We start from the raw sequence: 10,326 nt of genomic DNA, 5'->3' as shown, positions 1-10,326 counted from the left end.
TGAATCCCAAAAAAATTACGCTTTACTACCCATGCAAAGCCGGGGCGGAGTGAGTCGCTAGTAGTTAAATAAAAACTTGTAAAAATGTTTACAGACATGAGTCCAAGAAAAAAGAAGCTGGTGGAAAGACTAAAAAAGACAAGGTGCACCCTAGCGTCGTTACGAAAAAGTGCGACCGTGATTGAAAATATCGAATCGCCGGCTTTGAAAGAAATTATAATAAATGCCAGCAAAAACCAATCCCGGAAGCCAACTGGACGACGGTGGACCACAAAAAACAAAATTTCTTGCTTGGCGATTCTGAAAAGATCTGCCAAAACATATAGATATTTGAGGCATATTATTCCTCTACCGAGCGTCAAAACGTTGCAAAACGTCTTAAAAAAAATACCTATGGAACCAGGGCTCAACAAATCGGTTTTAGATCATTTAGTAATGGCAGGCCAACATAAAAACGAAAAAGAAAAAGTTTGTGCCTTATTATTTGATGAAATCGCGTTAAAACCAAGGCTCCTATATAATTCATCTACCGGAAATGTAGAAGGTTTCCGAGATTTTGGATCTACTGAAAGATCAAGTGATATTGCTGACCATGCTTTGGTATTTATGCTCCAAGGAATATACCGAAAATTCAAGCAACCTATAGCATTTTACTTTGTGAAAGGAACTATTTCCACTGAAAAATTGTCGGTACTGATAAAAGAGATAATAACTGCCGTAAATGCTACTGGGCACAAGGTACTGGCTACGGTCTGTGATCAAGGACCTACAAATATGGGCGCCATAAAATTGTTGAAAAAATTTTCCGTACCTTCAAGCGTGTTACAAAACTCATTCTTTTTAGATGGGGAGGAAATATTTACTCTATATGATATACCACATCTGTTTAAATCGCTGCGAAACAATTTTCTGAACAATGGAGTTTTGTCTTGGAATGGAAAAAAGGCAAAGTGGTCTCACCTCAGGTTGGTCGAGGAAAAAAATAGAAACTTCCTATATTTATCAAAGGTCAGTCCTGTGCATGTCTTCCCGAAATACAGGGCAAAAATGAGAGTTAAATATGCTGCCCAAATGTTGAGCAACACAGTAGCCGCTGTCCTAAAACTGCTGTCCCAAGCTGAAAGGGATGAAAGACAAGCTGCTGAGCTGTTAGAAACCGCTGAAGTGGTACAGGAACTTGACCGGTTGTTTGACTTTACCAATGGACCATCATCCGCAGAAGACATAAAAAAAGGTTTGCGACAAAATGTTTCGCAAAAAACGACTCATTTGGAAGAGTGGGCGGCACTTGAAGGAAAGTTAAAAACAGCCAAATTTCTTAATACATTTGGAACTGTCGCCACAAACGTTAAGTGTATCCAAGGTTACTTGATGTCATTACAATCTCTAAGAGGGATTTGGCTGAAAACCAGAGCAATGGGATTCAAATACTTAAACTTACGCCAGTTAAACCAAGATTCTCTGGAGAACTTATTTGGCGTAATACGACAACAGAGTCCAACAAATAGCAACCCTACTTGCACACATTTTATGGCAGCCCTGAAGACTGCAGTTGTCACTGGGCTGACGGCCCCCCATAGTGCAGGATCAAACTGTCAAAAAGATAGGAATATGCTGCTGACAGACTTTCACAATTTGGTGTTTGGATCTCATGAGTCGAAACCTTCCTCGAGTGAGAATCCTCAATCGACTGAAAATCCACAAGCCTCCATTGATGCTGAGAATGGTGATGATTTAAGCGACGAGGAAATCCCCGTGTTAAGTCTACCGGAAGGGCCGGAAACTAACGAAATCGAAGAGGAATTAGTATCTATAGAGAACCAATCAGTTGTATACGTCAGCGGTTATTTAGCGTCACGAATTACCAAAGTGCACGAATGCGACCAATGCCGCAACACTTTGACTGTCACCCCAGATCTAGACGACATAAAAAATGATGACACGTACAGTTATATACGTCTAAGAGAGTGGTGGGGCGAAAAACAATCCCTAACATACCCCTCAAAGAATTTATGTTGTCTAGTAAAACGTGCTACGGAAATAATGGAAACCGATATTTGCACAAGTCTCCATAGAATAGACGTATTTGTTTATGCTGTGACTTTATTCAATACCGGATGTGACACCACATGGTTCGATTGCGCGTTACACAAGACCTTTGTTTTCGACAACATCTTCTCCACTATGGCCCACCTATTTATACGACGCCAATGTCAACGACTTAATCAAAGTTTGGCATCCCGAGAAGAAGCGTTATCGGATGCTATTAAAATGGCACAACAGCAAGGCAAAGCCAAATAGCCACGCATACATAAGGCTTTCCAGGTACCCATAAAAACTGAAAAAAAAAGAGTAACAGGTTAATTTTATCTTTAAATCATGACATCTATATTCAGGTTATAATGTTAATATAATTTTTAAAGGATATTCTGTTTTCAGTTGCTGCGGTAAGCGCGGCAAGACGGGCCATAAGTCTGCGGAGCTTCAATCGAGCGGAGGCGTCCAGAGATGCGACCGCGGCGGCTACCTGCCCTCGGCTTCAGGCCTGGGACACTAAAAGAATTGATTTGTAGGGAGACACGAAGCAACGTAGAGTTTGGGGAAATGAGCCGAAGCAGCAAGTACCCAATACGGCTCCCGCGATTCGGTATGTACGGCGCGAGCCAGCAAAGACCATGAGGAGGTGGAGGGAAATGTCCCCAACTACTATATTTATAGCGAACTCAAGAAGGAAACTCAGCCTCCATTGCGGATCATCCGTGGTCCACAAAGGAGCCGGTCACAAGCCCGGGTAAATGAGGAGTGCACATGGTCGTGTTGTCGTCGTTGAGGGGAAACTCAACATGGCAACACGCCCTAAAGCTATCAATAATTTATTTTAAAAAGGACAAAAAATTTACTTTAAGACAAAAAAAAGAATTACTTACTCAAATCGGACTACGGATGTCGGAGTAATCGGTGAACGTACCTACATAGAAAAAAAATAGCCACAACCGAATACAGAACCTCCTCCTTCTATGAAATTGAAGTTGGTTAAAATAGTTCTTTACCTATAGATGACAGGAAAACCTGAAATGTGCAGTCAAGCATGAGTCGGACGTAATGTACGGAACCCTTGTCCGACTCGCACTTGACCGGTTTTTAAGCTTCCAAATAAAAAAAAATCGCAGCTGAACAAAATGGGTTTTCAAAGTAACATTTTACTCCTAGGGATAAAGTAATCGTATGAAATCCCATTTTATTCCGATGCTCTAACATTTTAAATCCTGCATATAAATTAATAGACCATACACGGTGTAACATGAGTAAACCGAATAATTTTAACAGCGTATTCCTGATCATATTTAGAAACAAAAATGTCCTATAAACTTTTTTTTAAAAACGCCTAGATTCAGAGATAATATTAATTTCAAAATAAACAAGTTTTTGTTGTTACATAATGTAAAAGGCCTTTTTGATGGTGATGTTGCTGCTATGGGACGTAGTCTAAATATCGTCGGTATACTTCTAAAACATGATAACTACCTGAAACATAGTTTCGAGAAATCGCGAGTTGAAAGTTTGGTCCTCAAATAAGGGAATTTAGAAACCCGTTTTGACTAATTTACTTTCACACTTAAAATTTTTGGATATTAAAATTGTCTATTAATTGATAAAAGTGATATTTTTAAACCGAAAAATATAAAATATTGGCCGACAAAAACATGGCATGTGTTAGTTATCATGTTTTACCTGTATAAAAAATGAACTGATTTTGGTGTATTTGTTTATAATCATATAAAAATAATTATATATAATTTAAAAAAAAGACAGTGATAAAAAATACTAGTTCACACGATATTATAAGCAAATTCTAAACACTAACGTAGAAATAAAAAGTAATAAATTACATGCAACGTGTAATTATTTACATGTAAACAGTTATAAGTGATTCTAATATTACTTTTCTCTCCTTTATTGAAGAATCATATGACAATACACTCCTTATTAACTAAATTACTTCAAAAAATTATGATACTGATATTGTTAGCGTTTACCGAGCATACTTAAATCAGTCTTAAGTGAATTTAATATTATTTAGTTGTATAATAGATCGTGTATTGAAAGAAATGCCTATAGGTAAATAATAATGAATAATGTTATGATATTTTACCAGTTACTCTAACTAGGTTCTAATTAATAACTACACTAATAACGGTAATTATAACTACATTCAGACAAAACATGTTAACGTTACTTTATATATTTTGCATGACCAGTTTTACGAGATATGTTGTTTTAAATACCCTTATTATTTTTTACGTGTACACTATATTTAATTTCCTGTCTGTTAGTACTTTTTTACACTCTATAACTTTGTAAATAATAAACATAAAAAAAAAATCACATATATATTTAAAACAATAAAATGTGAACAAAACTATATAAACAACTCATTTTTGACCATTTTGTCAGTTATCATGTTTTGGAAGTACACCGACGATATCTTTATTGATAGATGTCAAAAAGTGACAAGTAACACTTTGCAAAAAGAAGGTTTTACGAAAAAAAACATGTAAAAATCAATTTAAGTAACAAATTTACCAATAAGATTTATTATTTATGTACAAATACATTCAAAAATTTTAAAAAACAAACCAAAAAAAATTTTTTTTGGCGAAATTGACCTAAACTCGTGTTACATTCTTTCCTTCTTTTGACCTCAGAAATGCGTGGTTAAAATTATTCGGTTTCCTCATGTTACACCGTGTATATAAGGAAACCATTCGTTCAACCAGACAAATATAGTTGGTAATAGTAGATTGTACAACAAGGGCATAAAAGTGACATAAAATTATAAAAATGAAAGGGCATAAAATTGTAAAAATGGACATTTATAGCCCTTGTTGTACACTCTGCTTTTCACTACGATTGCGAGGAAAATAAATTATATTTTTCACGGCAATTTACACCATGAAATTGTCGTAAAGCGAAAGAACATAATACATATCCAATTCCCGCCAACTAACTTTTTTTTTATTTTCAACATGTGATCAGAGTTTCTGACGCTTGGTTTTCTGCCAAGTCAAACATTTCGGAGCATTTTTGAACGATAATCGATTCCTATTTTATGTGATTTACTAAATTTAATGACGGAAAATACGGATTTCAAATAAATTGTAGCAAAAATAAAATAATATAACAAGTTTTGTCATCTACACAATTTTATTGCTCAGTAAAATTGTGCAATAAGTTTTAACTGTTTGGCTGTTGAGACCGATTAGAAGAAAATCACCTATCAATCAAAGAAAAGACCTTAGTCTTAGAAGAAAATTTTACTTTTATGCTCTTAACTGCAAAACGTAATTCAAGACCAAAACAAAAAAAGTAAGAAATGTTGTCACTTTTTTACTAGCGCGTCTTGTTGCAGCCCTTGTCTCCTGATTTTAAACTGAAGTATTGGCTGCTGAAGTTTTTCTCTTGGTGTGCCTTGATGGGGATCGTATACCACGTCGGACACACAAATACTTCCGAAGCCACATTCGTTCGGTTCCGAGTTACCTCAAGATCGATGGACGTTAAGGCCAGTTATCTTTTACCTACTCACATACTACTTATTTATTTTATTATAGTAATAGTAAAGTAGTATAGTAAAGGCAACCATCATGGGACATTTAATGCAGGCCACACACGTAACGATAAATCGTAGCGATAAAACTGTGCAGTCCGATTTGCGCAGTTTTATCTGCCGTGTGTATGACAAATCGTTGTCGATTATCGTTGATCGGTGGCAGTTGCAAATTAAAGGCTTGCTACACGGTCGCCGACAAGCCTTCTAACCGTCTGACCTTGGTATGTCCTTAGTCAGTTTTGGTCAAATTTTGTTGGTAACAACTCTCTACACGGTCCGGGACCGGCCAAGGCCACGCGGTCTGGGGGCTTGTCGGCGACCGTGTAGCAAGGGCTTTATATCAGAAAAATCGTTGTCGATGCGTTTGCACAGTTTTATCGTTGCGTATGGATGGCGATCGTTCATTTCGGCAGTACTTCACGTCGCTCGCTTGTGTGCGCACGTTCGTTCCTCAAGTAAATAATGAAAATATAATTTTGAGTATTTGTGATATTTCCCTGATACATGTAAAAGTTCTACCGCTTAGCGTGTTAAAAGATGAATGTCCTATCAGTCTTTCCTGATTCAGGCGTGTTGTATCAAAGATACTGCAATTAGTTTCCACATACTTAACAAATTAAAACTAGGTTTTTTCTCCAGTCATCGACACCAAAGCTCCAGTAATGGAACCCCGGTAATGGACGTGAATCCAGTAATAGGCCCCCTAGAATGGACATACCCTATCAGTATAAGATATTGGAATAGGGAATAAGTATTTGGCAAAAAACTAGTTATTAGTTATTTTTGGTATAAGCTTTTATGTAAGAATGTATTTGTCTTTCCACAGCCGACTAATACTCATCGAGACAATTCTAACAAGCCCAAACACAATTAGGTGGCGTTTATCACAGAGTTCACATGGCCACCTCCTGTCTCCATCATGAGATCAGGTCAATGTTATCATAATATTGCATTGTCATCCGATTTGCATACGTATCCAAAATTTCAACTCAATCGGAAATCCGAAAGTGGCTCAAATTAGTTAATCGGCTCCAATGCTACCTATTTTGGATTTTTCCGCGGATGTACCTGGTACCTCATGAAGTTTACCATCGCCGGAAAGCTAATTGCTGACTGTAATTCACCCTCCTAAAGTTTTGGACTCATCTAGATCAAAGTTTTGGTTTACTACTGTCACTACTGACTACCAAAGAGTTCATATAGGTATCCACTTCTTATCATCAGTTCAGCTTGATATATGGTACCTACCAAATTAATGAAATTGATTTAGGTAGTTTAACAAAAATACCCAAGACTGAACTAAAGGTAGGCTGAAATCAACTTATAAAAAAATTATTATATTTTTAGTCCGTATCGCGTTACATTCCATGCTTGATACGTTCACGACAGCACGGTCATAGTATGATACTGCATGGATGGGTAGAGCCTTTACGTATTTTTAGTCACTCGCGCGACGGGTTTCCGAAAGCTCCATCATCATCATATCAGCTGAAAAACGTTCACTGATGGACAAAGGCCTCCCTCAACGATCTCCACAGCGGCCGGGCACACGCCGACCCCATGCAACTCCATCTTGTAGAGGACCTTCCCACGCTGCGTCTTCCGGTCCGTGGTTCCTAGAGCATATACTTGTAGGTCTCCATTTTTAAGTAGGTAGGTACTAATAACAGAGGCAAGCAGAGGTCACGTTCACGATGGCCCAGCGCCGCGTCCTTAATGCACGCGCTGCGTAGGTAGTACGCGACACGGCGCGTAGGTACCTACTACGCTCGTATAATAATACCTCTATAATTATGCGGATTATTTAATTTCAGCTTCAATACCAGCGAAACGCAGGGGCCTTGCTGACGAACTACCTGTTGGATCTAGGGATACTCTAGTTCTTGCTTCTGATAATCGAAAAACGAAGAAAAGGCTGGTAAGTCAATACGGTTTTGTTACTCATATTAAAAAACCGGGCAAGTGCGAGTCGGACTCGCGCACGAAGGGTAAAAAGCAAAAAAAAACGGTCACCCATCCAAGTACTGACCACGCGACGTCCGACGTTGCTTAACTTTGTTGTCCCATACAACTTAATCTTTAATTTTATTGCCCCATTTAAATCTTTATTTTATTCTGTTTTTAATATTTGTTGTTATAGCGGCAACAGAAATACATCATCTGTGAAAATTTCAACTGTCTAGCTATCACGGTTCGTGAGATACAGCCTGGTGACAGACAGACGGACGGACGGACAGCGAAGTCTTAGTAATATAGGGTGCCGTTTTACCCTTTGGGTACGGAACCCTAGGGTCCCGTTTTACCCTTTGGGTACGGAACCCTAGGGTCCCGTTTTACCCTTTGGGTACGGAACCCTAAAAATAAGTTTATCTCTCAGTAGTTTGAAGCATTAATTCCAAAGTTCATATTTATGCACAGCATATTATTATCTCATCTTCGGTTTAAAGGATGTATACGGCGGAATGGTACCAAATAATACTTTTTAATATTAGCCTGCATAATACATACCATTGCTTAAAACAAACCTAATTTCATCCACTTGGTAAAAGGTTCTCATACATCTTTTAATTTTTCCGCGGATGTAGTATTATGTTTGCATTGTACGAATAATGCATTTACGAGACCAAAGATTTCTACGGAGTTTCTTTAAAATTAATTTGGACTTGTTACAGATTACACTACAACGAAGAATGAATTGCTGAAGAAGCTCCAGAAAGTGTAATCGACTTTACTTTATTCAGCTTTTTGCCATCTTAAAACCATAGCTAGGAGTACAGAGGGAAGTAGGATATAAATAGTAAGCCTAATTCATAACTGCCATAACGAAAACTACTTAGAACACAGTTATAGGATTATTTGTATCTTGTTGAAAATGAACATATTTTACATGTCAAGATATTAGGTACATTTTATTCACAAAAAGATTGTCACATAGGTATATTTATATATTTATTTAAAAAACACAAGACAATAACAGTGACATAATCTAAACTAAAACAATGAGCATTAAAGTAATAAGTCCTCGCTGTATCACAATACTTATTCATGGCACGTATTTAACCGGTCAACTAATTAATTGAATTTGAGTAGTTTAAAAAAATAGAAATGGGTACTAAAATTAATAGATTGGCAACAAAAACTGAGCCTTAAAATATATCAATATGAGACAACATTTAATGCCGTTGCAGCTTTTGTTTATTTTTAAGCAGGTACCAAATATTTATTTGGCAACTGAATTATTATATTGGAGACCATTTATGAAGCACATTTTAAAAAGAAAACGGCTATCTATTAATTAAAAAATTAAGTTCTTTTAAAATATTTTGTCTGGTCACTACACGATCCTGTTTTCTTTTCAAAATGTGCTTCATAAATAGTCTCCAATATAATAATTCAGTTGCAAATAAATATTTGGTACCTGCCTAAAAATAAACAAAAGCTGTAATGGTATTAAAATGTTGTCTCATATTATATATTTTAAGGCTCCGTTTTTGTTGCCTAACTATTAATTTTAGTACCCATTTCTATTGTTTTAAACGTAGGTCAGGAAATGAATGCTCAAAAAACGTTGTAGAGGGAAATGCTAGGAACACAATTTTTGACTCCGTAACTTTGTTTGGACTAGTTAGGAGGTGAACATATCAAAAGTCCCCGGCTGTAGCCCCAGTGCTGGGGGGTAGAGGGGGGTAAGAAGGTCGGATTTTTCGATTTTTCATTGATATCTTGGAATGTCTTGGAAACTTTGCGTCTTAGCGACATGAATACTAAGACAAACCGAAAGCTTGTAAAATTAGTTACAAGCTTTATCCAGTCAAGTTTTTCGATATCTTGAATAGTTTTTGAGATACCCGCTCTTGAAAGTTTATTCAGGGATTTTAATTTTATCTTGATATCTACATCAGTGAAGCTGTTAGGCCATGTTTGGTATCATTTTCGTATAAATCGGGGGTGCTGAATTTTATTTTTGTTGGGTGGTCCACCACCATTCCTAAGAAAAAACTTTCAAGAGCGGATATCTCAAAAACTATTCAAGATATCGAAAAACTTGACTGAATAAAACTTGTAACAAATTTTATCAGCTTTTGGTGTTTCTTAGTAGTCATTTCGCTAAGACGCAAAGTTTCCAAGATATAAGTGAAAAACCGAAAAATGAGACCTTTTTTGCCCCCTCTACCCCCCCAGCACCGCGGCTACGGCCGGGGACTTTTGATATGTTCACCTCCTAACTAGTCCAAACAAAGTTACGGAGTCAAAAATTGTGTTCCTAGCTTTTCCCTCTATAACTTCTTATTGCTTGCCCTACCTACCCAAATTCGATTAATTAGTTGACCAGTTAAATACGTGCCTTTTGTTTTATTCGTATTAACTTGGTGATTGTACTTATGTAGCCATTCTGTGTCAGGGGTTAATAAGGGTCACATCACACAGTCCACAGCAGATCCGGCTTAAAGTTACCTACCTAGGCATATATAATTTCGATTCTTAAGTGTGTTAGGTATATATAATTCGGTTAGTTCCTACTTCCCTCCTACAGTTATATTTTTGTTTACCTTATCCTATTTAAATATATTAAATTCTAAGATTGGGTAAAAAATCTTTAGACCAAAATATTTGATTTTGTAACGAGCACAGTGTATCCGTTTTTAAATTCTACCTGAATATATTTTGTACAGTTCAGTGTGTAAAAATATAGGTACAGCATAATTATTTGTACA

The 10,326-nt window shown here is 36.8% G+C and overlaps 1 long non-coding RNA gene across 1 annotated transcript; it reads right to left on the bottom strand.

The window, feature by feature from the left end:
• Positions 1-3,287: 3,287 nt before the first annotated feature.
• LOC134654608 (uncharacterized) lies at positions 3,288-4,760 on the bottom strand. The gene is made up of 2 exons (XR_010097347.1): positions 4,476-4,760; positions 3,288-3,486 (listed from the first exon to the last, which is right to left on the bottom strand). It is a non-coding gene; the product is annotated as an uncharacterized LOC134654608 (long non-coding RNA).
• Positions 4,761-10,326: the final 5,566 nt, after the last annotated feature.

Source organism: Cydia amplana, chromosome 15 (assembly GCF_948474715.1).
Source record: "Cydia amplana chromosome 15, ilCydAmpl1.1, whole genome shotgun sequence".
NCBI classification, from domain to species: domain Eukaryota; kingdom Metazoa; phylum Arthropoda; class Insecta; order Lepidoptera; family Tortricidae; genus Cydia; species Cydia amplana.
This window is presented reverse-complemented; position numbering and strand designations above follow the sequence as displayed.